Below are 12213 nucleotides of genomic sequence, written 5' to 3'. Positions count from 1 at the left end.
TTATGTACCTGTTGCTAGCAGAAATTTAATTTCTGTTTCATGTCTAGCACAGGAAGGTCATGTTTTTACATTTGACAAAGACTGCTGTTCTATTTATTTAAGAAATAAAATAGTCGCACGTGGTTTCATGATTGACAGTCTCTACCATTTACATATGGATGTATCTGTGAATATTACCGAGCAAGATGTGAGTGCCAAAGGATCCAAAAGATCCAGAGATGAGATAAACCAAAGGTATTTGTGGCACCTTAGGCTTGGCCATATTGGAGAGGACAGAATGAACAAAATGGATAAAGATGGGCTTTTAGGCTCATTGACTTCCGAGTCATATCCAGTTTGCGAGTCCTGTCTTCAAGGAAAAATGGCTAGACTGCCCTTTGTAGGACATGGGGAGAGGACCACTGAAATACTTACCCTAGTACATACAGATGTATGTGGCCCATTCGATGTGCTAGCCAGGGGACGTTATTCTTACTTCATTACCTTTACCGATGATTATTCACGGTATGGGTATGTGTATCTTATGAGACACAAGTCTGAATCCTTTGAAAAGTTCAAAGAGTTCAAGAATGAAGTAGAAAAACAAACTGGAAAACCTCTTAAGGCTCTTCGATCAGATCGAGGAGGAGAATACCTTAGTGGGGAATTTCGGGACTATCTCAAAGAAAACGGCATAGTCTCACAATGGACACCTCCGGGTACACCTCAACTCAACGGGGTGTCAGAGAGGAGGAATCGGACCCTATTGGATATGGTCAGATCCATGATGAGCTTCACTGATTTACCTATGTTCCTTTGGGGAGATGCCTTACTCACAGCGATTTATTTATTGAATAGAGTTCCCTCTAAATCCATTCCTACCACACCGTATGAGATATGGCATGGTAAGAAACCAAGTCTGGGTCATCTCAAGATTTGGGGGTGTCCGGCCCACGTCAAGCGACTACAGGCGGACAAGTTAGAGGCTAGGACCATAAGTGCTCGTTTTATAGGATATCCTAAAGAGTCATTAGGATACAATTTTTACGTCTCAGAGGATCACAATGTGTTTGTGAGCCGTCATGCCATCTTCTTGGAAAATCAGTTCATCCTTGATAGAGGCAGTGGGAGGAAAATTGAGCTTGAAGAGAAAGTCTCTGAAAAGCAACGAGTCATGGATCCTATAGAACCTATTCATAAGGAGCCAGTACACGATGTCCCTCAACCACCTCGTAGATCTAGTAGGGTCTCCCATCCTCCCGATAGATACTTAGGTATACTAGAAGAGGATACCGAGGAAATGTTCCTAGTGGGAGATAGGGATCACATACAGGATCCCAAAACCTACAACGAGGCGATATTTGATATCGATTCCGAGAAATGGCTGAAAGCTATGAAGTCAGAGATAGACTCCATGCATTCCAACCAAGTCTGGACCTTAGTAGATCCACCAGAAGGTATTGTACCTATTGGATGCAAATGGATCTACAAAAGGAAGATAGGTTCGGATGGAGAGGTAGAGACCTATAAGGCAAGGCTTGTGGCGAAAGGGTATAGTCAGCGCGAAGGTATTGACTATCAGGAGACCTTTTCACCTGTAGCCATGCTAAAATCCATCCGGACATTGCTTGCCATTGCAGCATTTCATGACTATGAAATCTGGCAGATGGATGTGAAAACTGCTTTCCTGAATGGATATCTTGATGAAGATATCTATATGGAACAGCCTTTGGGTTTCACTTCCAGTGATGGAGATCACAAGGTCTGCAAGCTGCAAAGGTCCATCTATGGACTAAAGCAAGCCTCTCGGAGTTGGAACACTCGTTTCGATGATGCAATCAAAACGTTTGATTTCATCAAAAACGAAGAGGAACCATGTGTTTATAAAAAGGTTAGTGGGAGTGCTGTCATTTTTTTCGTACTGTACGTAGATGACATTCTCCTGATTGGGAATGATATTCCCATGCTAACCTCGGTCAAGGTCTGGTTGTCAAAAGAATTCTCCATGAAAGACCTTGGGGAAGCATCCTATATTTTGGGAATAAAGGTCTATAGAGATAGATCTAAAAGGATGCTTGGCCTTTCACAGAAGATGTACATAGAGGAGGTGCTGAAGAGGTTCAGCATGGAAAACTCCAAGAGGGGTCTCTTACCCCTAAGGCATGGAATTCATCTCTCCAAGAAGATGTGCCCCAACACATCTGAGGAGATTCAACGCATGAGCAAGATTCCTTATGCATCGGCAATAGGAAGCCTCATGTATGCCATGCTATGTACACGACCTGATATAGCTCTTGCTGTGAGTGTCACAAGCAGATATCAGTCGAATCCAGGTGAAGAACACTGGACAGCTGTGAAGAATATTCTTAAGTACTTGAGAAGAACTAAAGATTTATTCTTGGTTTTTGGAGGATCATCAGAGTTAAAGGTAGAAGGGTACACAGATTCAGACTTCATGACTGATGTCGATGACAGGAAGTCAACATCTGGATACGTGTTCTTGTGCAATGGTGGTACGGTGAATTGGAAGAGTTCTAAACAACCGATCATTGCTGATTCGACTATGGAAGCCGAATACATCGCCGCCTCTGAAGCTGCTAAGGAAGGCTTCTGGTTCAAGAAATTCATTGCAGAGCTGGATGTGATGACATCAGATGCCATAACACTCTACTGCGATAACAATGGCGCCATAGCCCTTGCTAAGGAGCCAAGGTCTCATCAGAAGTCTAAGCATATAGAGCGGCGCTTTCACCTCATACGCGACTATGTGGAGAAGAAATATGTAGAGGTGCAGAGAGTAGACTCCGCGGATAACGTGGCAGACCCTTTCACTAAGCAGCTGAGTCAGCAAAAGACTGAAGCCCACCTTGAGAAGATGGGCCTAAGATATATGACCAATTGGCTTTAGTGCAAGTGGGAGATTGTTAGATGTATGCCCTAGAAGCCAATTTGGCTGACACATTGTTGATTCTAGGGACATAATTTTGTACTTGACTATTTATTATTGAATAAATAAAAGGCATCTTTTTCATTCATATTGTTTATGTGTCTATGAATCGTCCAAGAAATTAATAAGATGATGATACATATTCTCAAGAGTTGAGAATTTGAGCCATGTATCATTGGTGATTAATTTCTAAATGCTCCTGATCAAAGGATCATCACGAGGACGGTGATCGATCCGATCAGTGCACAGATCACTCTCCTTCTGGATGGACGAGACTTGAGTCCACAGTGTAGGGACACTGAAGTGATAGTGCAGGTGCTTGTTAGAGAACAAGGGTACTGAGCGTGACCAATACAAGAAGTCACTTGGATGTCTATCCACTCGTCAGTGACTTGCTTGATGTTGCAGTAGTGTGACTGGTCCTTTGACCTGCGGCGCTTCGGCTACTCACAGTGAGGTTATTGTAGTTTGACTGTACACATACATGGTCTCTAGCCATATGGGTCCATGCAGTGTAGATTGGCTGCAGTAAGTTCACTGTAGGAGTAGGGTATGCACCTATATGGAATCTATCGACCTTGATAGATAAGGAGAGATCCTATGTGATTTATAAGACTGAGTTCGTAAGACCTCGGCCGGGGCAGTATGCACAGTGGAGAAAGAGTTTTTCACTATCGAACTCGAGTCGAATAAATCTTGACATATGACAGACGATGGGGTTTGACGAGTTGTCCATGACCTCCGTCCTGTAGGGATCCACGATAGTAGGACTGTATCACATGTTAACTGCACCTAGAGGTTCATCATTCCATTCTGCTGGGTAGCCACTACATGCTGCTAGGTGTCACTGGTGGATGGTGGGACTCATAGGGATTATCTTGATGATCGATAAACCCTAATGAGTTGAGTTGGAATCGTTCCAACCCATTGAAAGGAGTTTTCAATGATATAGTGATAGAGATCACAATATATCTCACTACCAGTCAGAATAGAACCTATGGGGTCACACACACTAGAAGTATTGACCGATCCGATGGTTGAAATCGTGATTAGGAATCACAAGAAATCAATTTGATTGATAAGAAGTTAAAGAAGGAACAAAGGGAATTAATTAATTGGACTTAAACACAAATCCTACTTCGGGTAGGATTCCTAGAGTCCTAATTGGATTAGGACTGGGAATCCTAGTTGGAGTAGGACTGGGATTCCTATTTAGAATAGGATTCCTACAATCCTAATGAGATTAGGAATTTTGAATCAAAATCGGATTCCTACTTGGAGTAGGATTCCTAGAAATCCTAATTGGATTAGGACTACGGATTCAAATAGAGTCCTAATTGGATTAGGACTAAAATTAAACAAATCCTAATTGGATTAGGATTCCTTAAGTCTAAATTAATTATTAATCTAATGAATCAACATGACTCCTAATTGGATTAGGATTGAAGAGTTCAATTGAGTCATGGTTCATTCAAGTCCTAATTGGATTAGGACTAGCATAGATTGAACCCAATTGGCTAATCCTAATTGGATTGGGATTAAACCATGAGAGAGGCACCTAATCCTCTTTGGAAGAGGATTAGGTTAACCAAGTAAGAGGGAGATCAGCCCCTCTCACATGGCTAGGGCGACATGAAGAAGAGGGGGCCGGCGCCCCCTCTTTGGAAAATTGTCTTGGAGCTCCTAATTGTTAGGAGCTCCAAACCTTATTAAAAGAGGACTAGGGCCGGCGCCCTAGATGAAGCCCTTTTCTTCCTCCAAGCCGTGGCCACCCTCTCCCTCTCCTCCCTTGGTTCAGCCGCCATCAGCTAGGAGAAAAGAAGAGGAGGCGTCTCCCTCCTCTTGGTCTTCTTCCTTGACTTCAGCGCGTGAGAAGAGAAGAAAGCTGCGAAGGGATTTGATCTTCTTCCTCTTCTTCATCCTTCTTCTTCTTCCTCCTCTCAAGCACTTTCAAGAGTTGAAAGAAAGAGAAGAGATCAGCCATCAAAGGAGTCTTTGCAAGGGAGCTAGCACCCCGGGAAGACAAGAAAGCTTTGATCGGTTCTCTACTTCGTGTGGATACCCGTAGAGGCCGGACGTTTGAACGGCTTCAAACGAACCCTCTTCCAAAAACCACGAATTCAGATTCGCGGTGATCATCTACCCGCGCAAGGTGAAGATTTGATCTTCCTATTAGTTCTAAAAGTTTTAATTCTTACCTAATTACGAAAGGTCTCGAAACAAGCGTTCATGCGATGAACGTCGAACCCGTGCATGCCGATTCCGCTGCCATCTGAAAAATTTTTGAAATATCAGCGGCATGGGCGGGTTCCCAACAAGGCCGAGCTGGCGCTGGCCTCCCGCGAGCAGGAGGTGGGAAACGCCCGCCTTCGCCACTTGGAGCTCGAGCGGGAATAGAGAAATCTCGGGCGGAAGGCCGCGTACCACGAGGCTCGGGAGCAAGCCCAAGAGCAAGCCCAGAATGCGGTGAAGCTCTTTCGCGAGTCGGAGGAGTTTCACGACCTCCTAACAGAGGAGGGCGTGAATGGGCTGATTCAGGGCTTCCGGAATTTCCGCAACCAACTGCGGCGGCTCCTCCCGGATTTTGACGTGAACCTGCTTCAACCGGGAGCAGGGGTCGAGAGGCCGGAAGCGGAGGCAGACACCCCGGAGGCCGACCAGAGAGGTCTGGCCGAGGCGGCCGAAGCCATCCCTGAAGTCGCCGAGGTCGCCCCTGAGGCTGCTCCTGTTGCTGCCGAGGCCGCTGAAGAGGTCCCGACCGCCGAGCCAGCTGCTCCCGACACTGCTGGAGCCGAAGTAGTCGAGCTCGAGCCTTGAATGTAATTTTTGTTGTTTTGTTAAGTCGGGATGGTCCCCACACTTGTAAGGGCCGAGCCCGAATCTTTGTACTTGGCCTACGGGCCTTCTTTTGAAATATATATGTTTTTGGAAACTCGTCTGTTGTAGACTGAAGTTTCTCTGCTCGGATCCATTTTAGGTTCCAAGGATATGGGCTCTATGGTCTCAACTCCGTCCGCCACAGGGTTCGGATTTAGGTTCGGCTTGCCGAGCTCCATTGCTCGGTCCTTCGACCAGAGGTATAGCAAGGCTTATGCCCAAGGGATTTGGGCTCGGAGAGTCTTCTCGAGCCTAGTCCAGAATTCGACCAAGCCCTAGGGCGGTCATTAGGACTCGAACTTCAGCGAGGTTAGTGAACTTCGAGCCTCGTGTTGCCGGGGCGGACCGGATTTTTTTCCAACGATTGGGTCGAATGCTCGTCGGCTCGTGACGGGGATTCAACAGACTTGGTTTATACCAAGTTTGTTGGCATCGTGAGCGTTTTCACGCCGAGGCGACTAAAGATATTCCTCTGCTCAGACTCCGTTCTTTGAGGACGTCGGCAGAGGGAAATCCAAGAATAGGTAGGATAATGTAAAACATTAAATAAATGGGTACCTGGTACCGCGGTTGTTTTTTCGCCGAGGCGACTGAAGACGCTCTGCTCGAGGTCCGTTCTTTGAGGACGTCGGCAGAGAAATCCAAAAATAGGTAAGATAATGTAAAAATATTAAATAAATGGGTACCTGGTACCGCGAGCGTTTTCGCGCCGAGGCGACTGTAGACGCTCTGCTCGGGGTCCGTTCTTTGAGGACGTCGGCAGAGAAATCCGAGAATAGGTAAAATAATGTAGACATTAAATAAATGGGTACCTTGTACCGTGAGCGTTCTCGCGCCGAGGTGACTGAAGACGCTCCTCTGCTCGGACTCCGTTCTTTGAGGACGTCGGCAGAGAAATCCAAGAATAGGTAAAATAATGTAAAGACATTAAATAAATGGGTACCTTGTACCGTGAGCGTTCTCGCGCCGAGGCGACTGAAGACGCTCCTCTGCTCGGACTCCGTTCTTTGAGGACGTCGGCAGAGAAATCCAAGAATAGGTAAAATAATGTAAAGACATTAAATAAATGGGTACCTTGTACCGTGAGCGTTCTCGCGCCGAGGCGACTGAAGACGCTCCTCTGCTCGGACTCCGTTCTTTGAGGGCGTCGACAGAGATTCAGTGATGGAGAACGAGCCGAGCTCGTTGGCTGAAGCCGATGGAGAACGAGCCGAGCTCGTCTGGTCAGTGAAGACCGCACCCCAACGTATCGGGGCATCCCGACGAATCGGGGCATCTCGACGTCTCGAGGCATCCCGGCCGAGGTCGGGGTAGGAGAACGAGCCGAGCTCGTTGGCCGATGGAGCACGAGCCGAGCTCGTCGGTGGAAGTCGATGGAGAACGAGCCGAGCTCGTCTGGTCACTAAAGACCGCAACTCGACGTCTCGAGGCTTCCCGACGAATCGGGGCATCCCGACGTCTCGGGGCATCCCGGCCGAGGTCGGGATAGGAGAACGAGCCAAGCTCGTTGGCCGATGGAGCACGAGCCGAGCTCGTCGGTGGAAGTCGATGGAGAACGAGCCGAGCTCGTCTGGTCAATAAAGACCGCAACTCGACATCTCGAGGCTTCCCGACGAATCGGGGCATCCCGACGTCTCGGGGCATCCCGGCCGAGGTCGGGGTAGGAGAACGAGCCGAGCTCGTTGGCCGATGGAGCACGAGCCGAGCTCGTCGGTGGAAGTCGATGGAGAACGAGCCGAGCTCGTCTGGTCAATAAAGACCGCATCTCGACGTCTCGAGCATCCCTATAACCGAGGCATCCCGACGTCTCGGGGCATCCCGACGGATCGGGGCATCTCGACGTCTCGAGGCATCCCGACCGTGGTCGGGGTAGGAGAACGAGCCGAGCTCGTTTAGTTGATGGAGAACGAGCCGAGCTCGTCTGGTCAATAAAGACCGCACCTCGACGTCTCGAGGCTTCCCGACGTATCGGGGCATCCCGTTGTAACAGGGCATCCCAATATATTGGGGCATCCTGACGTCTCAGGGTAGGAGAACGAGCCGAGCTCGTTGGTCGATGGAGAACGAGCCGAGCTCGTTGGCCGACGGAGAGCGCATCACGAACTCACGAACATCTTCAGGGAGTCCACGTAGATACTCCATCATCCCGAGACATCGGGGCATCCCAACCGTGGTCAAGGGAGGGAAAATAAACCTGACACCATGGGGTAATCAGGAGAATTGGTGAGCTCGAAGTAAGCACGCAGACCATCATAAAACGAAATTCACAAAATGAAATTTATAGTTGAATATTGAGGGACCCCTTGGGGTTCTATTGGTGGTACGCGCGGAGATTTTCAGAGCTCCAGCTTCGTGGAATGGGAGTCCCGTCTAGAGACTCTAGTTTATAAGTTCCGGGTCGGCGGATGCGCGTGACTCGGTAAGGTCCTTCCCAATTCGGGGCTAGCTTCCCTTGCTCAGTTGGTCGGGAGGCTTCAGCTCTTCTGAGGACAAGGTCCCCTGGTCTGAAGGATTTGACCTTGACCCTGGCGTTGTAGTACTGAGCTGTCTTTTGCTGGTACCTCGCCATACGAACTCGAGCGGCCTCCCTTGTTTCCTCGACTAGGTCGAGGTTACTTCTGAGTTGCGAAGAGTTGGAGCTGGCATCGTGATACTCAACTCTTGGAGAAGGAAGTCCGATCTCTAGTGGAATGACAGCCTCCGTCCCATATGTTAGGTTGAAGGGAGTCTCGCCGGTGGGGATGCGGAACGTGGTCCGGTAAGCCCACAGGACATTGTATAGGTCTTCGACCCATTGTCCTTTAGATTTGTCGAGCCTGGCTTTGAGCCCCTGCAAAATAGTACGGTTTGTTACCTCTGTTTCTCCGTTCGTCTGAGGGTGCGCGACCGAGGTGAAGCGGTGGTCAATGCCAAGCTCGGAGCAGAATTCTCTGAAATGAATGTTGTCAAACTGGCGACCGTTGTCAGAGATAAGGATGCGGGGGAGCCCGAATCTACAGATTATGGACTTCCAGATAAAATCCTGCATCTTCTGCTCGGTGATTCGGGCAAGGGGCTCGGCTTCCACCCACTTTGTGAAATAGTCGATGGAAACTACCAGGAACTTCCTCTGTCCGGTGGCCAGTGGAAATGGCCTTAGGATGTCGATTTCCCACTGGGCAAAAGGCCAAGGGGAGCTGATTGAAGTTAAGGGAGCCGAGGGCCGGCGTTGAACGTTGGCGTTCCTCTGGCACCGGTCACATCTTTGGACGAAGTCCACAGCATCCTTCTGGAGTGTCGGCCAATAGTATCCTTGGCGTAGAATTTTATGGGCCAATGCTCGTCCTCCCAGATAATTTCCACAAATTCCTTCATGGACCTCGCGCATGGCGTAATCAGCCTCCGTTGGGCGAAGGCATCTGAGGAGGGGAGATGTGAAAGATCTCCGATAAACCTTTCCCTCATGCAGTGTGTACCGGGTGGCGGAGCGCTTTATTCGGCGAGCTTCTCGTTCATCAGTGGGGAGGACTTCGTCTTGCAGGTAGCTGATGAGTTCATCCATCCAGCTCGGCTCGAACTCAGCGCAGAGGATCTGCTCGGGCTCGTCTGTACTGGGCTTTCGGAGATACTCCAGTACGGCCACTTTGGGGAGCTCGCTCATGCGAGAGGACGCCAGCTTTGATAGCTGGTCGGCCCTGAGATTCTCCGACCTGGTAACATGTTGAATGTGAAAAGTGTCCAGGGTCGAGGCGAGATCCCGTACCTTCTGAAGATACCTCTGCATGGTCGGGTCTCTGGCTTCAAAGTCGCCCATAATTTGGTTGACGACGAGCTGAAAATCACTGAAGGCCTTCAAGTCCTTCACTCCTAGCTCTTTGGCTAGCTTGAGCCCGGCGACAAGCGCTTCGTACTTCGCCATGTTATTGGAAGCAGGAAATTCGAGGCGCAAGGCTTGCTCGGCGACCACCCCCTCCGGGCTGGTGAGGGTAAGTCCCGCTCCGCTACCCCCCGAGTTTGAAGAGCCATCGACATGCAGGGTCCATGTCAAACTCGGGGTCGGCTCCGTTGGTGGCTCAGGTTTGGGCTCCGCCTCGTCCGGTATGGTGCACTCGACTATAAAGTCTGCGAGCGCTTGTGCTTTGATCGCTGGTCTGGGTCGGTACTCGAGGTCGAATTCTTCGAGCTCGATGGCCCATTTCGTGATCCGGCCCACACGGTCTGATCTTTGCAGGATTTGCTTGACCGGCTGGTCGGTCAGTACGGCCACTGTGTGGGCTTGGAAGTAGGGTCGGAGCCTCCGAGCTGAGATGACCAGAGCATAGACAGTCTTCTCCAGTTTGGAGTATCGGGTTTCGGCATCCCTCAAGACCCGGCTGGTGTAATATACTGGCTTTTGGAGCTTACCCTCCTCTCGGACCAGGACCGAGCTTACTGCTACAGGGGAGACAGCTAGATACAGGTAGAGGAGTTCACCCTGTTGAGGCTTTGTGAGCAGGGGAGGGGAAGCCAGAAGGTGCTTGAGCTCTTCAAAAGATTGCTGGCACTTGTCCGACCATAAAAAGTTCTTCGGCTTCTTGAGGGCAGTAAAGAATGGAAGGCAGCGCTCGGCCGAGCGGGAGATGAATCTTCCGAGGGCTGCTACTCGGCCCGTAAGCCGTTGTACCTCCTTGACCGTCCTAGGAGGTGTCATCTCCTGGAGGGCTCGGATCTTTTCAGGATTGGCCTCAATTCCTCGTTGCGTAATGATGAAGCCGAGGAATTTGCCGGAGGTGACTCCGAATGCACATTTGGCTGGATTGAGCTTCATCTGGTACTTTCGGAGTGTGGAGAATGCTTCATCAAGGTCGGCCACATGATCTTGTGCAACCCTACTTTTCACCAGCATGTCATCTACATAGACCTCCATGTTTCGGCCTATTTGGTTTTTAAAGATCCGGCTGACCAGCCTTTGATAAGTTGCCCCGGCGTTTTTTAAGCCGAACGGCATCACCTTGTAGCAGTAGGTTCCCCCGTCGGTGATGAAGGCTGTCTTTTCCTCATCTTCTGGCGCCATGCGGATCTGGTTGTATCCGGAAAAGGCGTCCATGAATGCCAGCAGTTCGTGACCCGAGGTGGAGTCCACGAGCTGGTCGATGCTGGGAAGTGGGAAGCTGTCCTTTGGGCAGGCTTTATTCAGGTCGGTGTAGTCCACGCACATACGCCACTTCCCGCTGGCTTTCTTGACGAGGACCACGTTGGCGTGCCACTCCGGATAGGATATCTTCCGGATGAAGCCAGCTTCAAGGAGATTGCTGACCTCCTCGGCTGCTGCTCGCTGTCGTTCAGGGGCGGCGCCTCGCTTCTTTTGTCGCACGGGCTTGCTGGTTGGCTTCACTTGGAGCCGGTGGACCATGACCTCCGGATCTATCCCTGGCATGTCCGCAGGCGACCATGCGAAGACGTCCATGTTGTCTCGTAGAAAATTAACGAGGCGACCCCTCTCATGCTCGTTGAGGCCAGAGCCGACCTGCACGGTTAGCCCGGGAGAGTTCTCTCGTAAAGGAACTTGAATTAATAACTCACCATGCTCTACCCGCTCTTTCTGAGGGTTGACCCGTGCCTCCATAACCTTAGTTGAGGGTTGGTCAGTTGCTAGGGCAGGCACCTCGGCTGGCCGTTTTGCCTCGTGGGTTGCCAGGTAGCATCGCCTTGCCACCTTTTGGTCCCCTCGAACTTCGCCGACTCCCTGGCTGGTGGGGAATCGCATAAGCAGGTGGCGGGTCGAGACCACTGCCCGGAGGGCGTTGAGACCCGGCCTTCCAAGGACGGCATTGTAGACTGAGGGCAGGCGTATTACAAGGAAGCTCATCCCTACGGTACTTTCACGGGGGGCGAGCCCGGCTGTGACCAGGAGGTCGATTTCGCCTTCTACTGGGACTGAATCCCCAGTAAATCCAACTAACGGAGCATTCATTCTCCGTAGCTGCTCATTTGTCATCCCCATTTTATAATATGCACCAAAATACAAAACATTCGCCGAGCTTCCATTATCGACCAAGATGCGCTTTACATCAAATTTATTTATGTTCATGGAGATGACCACGGCATCATCATGGAGAGTTTCGACTCCCTCTAGATCATCATCTGAAAAGGAGATGGTTTCAGAGGCGCGCAGGCGCTTTGAGGAGGTTTCTTCCCCCGAAGCTTCTCCAGCCGAGGCCCCGCCTCGGATGGTGTTGATGATGCCGGCGATGGGCCTGTTGGCATTTGAACCTTCAGGCTGTGCAGCTCCTTCGACTGGCTTCTTCTCTTCACGTCGGCCTTGCACGAACCGATCGAGCACCCCTCGGCGGATGAGTGCTTCGATCTCATTTCGGAGCTGATAGCAATCCTCGGTATCATGGCCGTGATCCCGGTGGAAACGGCAATACTTCCGGGGATCACGCCGGGTT

Source organism: Phoenix dactylifera, chromosome 1 (assembly GCF_051530095.1).
Source record: "Phoenix dactylifera cultivar Ajwa chromosome 1, Ajwa_hap1_PhDact_Kaust_v1.1, whole genome shotgun sequence".
Taxonomy (NCBI): Eukaryota; Viridiplantae; Streptophyta; class Magnoliopsida; order Arecales; family Arecaceae; genus Phoenix; species Phoenix dactylifera.
The sequence above is the reverse complement of the archived record's forward strand: the minus strand, read 5'-3'. Positions refer to the sequence as shown.